The sequence below is a fragment of the Aplysia californica genome, unplaced genomic scaffold, assembly GCF_000002075.1.
Source record: "Aplysia californica isolate F4 #8 unplaced genomic scaffold, AplCal3.0 scaffold00802, whole genome shotgun sequence".
Classification (NCBI taxonomy): Eukaryota; Metazoa; Mollusca; class Gastropoda; order Aplysiida; family Aplysiidae; genus Aplysia; species Aplysia californica.
Genome location: NW_004798072.1, coordinates 211,871 through 212,435, shown reverse-complemented (window position 1 = coordinate 212,435; position 565 = coordinate 211,871). Strand labels below are relative to the sequence as shown.

General features: G+C 56.6%; 1 protein-coding gene across 1 annotated transcript in view; it reads right to left on the bottom strand.

Moving 5' to 3' along the window:
• Positions 1-565, bottom strand: part of LOC101845960 (delta-like protein C) — a gene marked incomplete at its 3' end in the record, with an annotated part of 3,476 nt that overhangs the window by 1,946 nt on the left and 965 nt on the right.

Here is a 565-nt window from a genome sequence, read left to right as displayed (position 1 = left end):
ACACACACACACACACACACACACCTAGAGGCGGCCGGGCATAAGGTACCCCCAGGTAAGTGTCAATGTCCAAGAGGTCAGACACAGGTGTGCGCAGTCCCCGGACCTGGCCGTACTGAGTGGTCACTGTCATGTACTGCTGGTCCCTCACTGGCTGGACCTTTGGCTGGTGCTGTGGCTGTGGCTGGTGCTGTGGCTGAGGCTGGTGGGGGTGGGGGGAGGTAAAAGGAAAAGTAAGGAATGGGGTGGTGGAGGAGGAGAAGAAGAAGAAATAGGATGAGAAGGTGAAAATTGGAAGAGCAAACATCTGTGCTAGTTTGTACGTCCCGTGTGAGACACTGAGAGTGAGAGGGTCTAGGGCGGAGCCATGTTGTCTGAGTGAGAGGGTCTAGGACGGAGGCCATGTTGTCTGAGTGAGAGGGCCTAGGACGGAGGCCATGTTGTCTGTGTGAGAGGGTCTAGGACGGAGGCCATGTTGTCTGAGTGAGAGGGCCTAGGACGGAGGCCATGTTGTCTGAGTGAGAGGGTCTAGGACGGAGGCCATGTTGTCTGAGTGAGAGGGCCT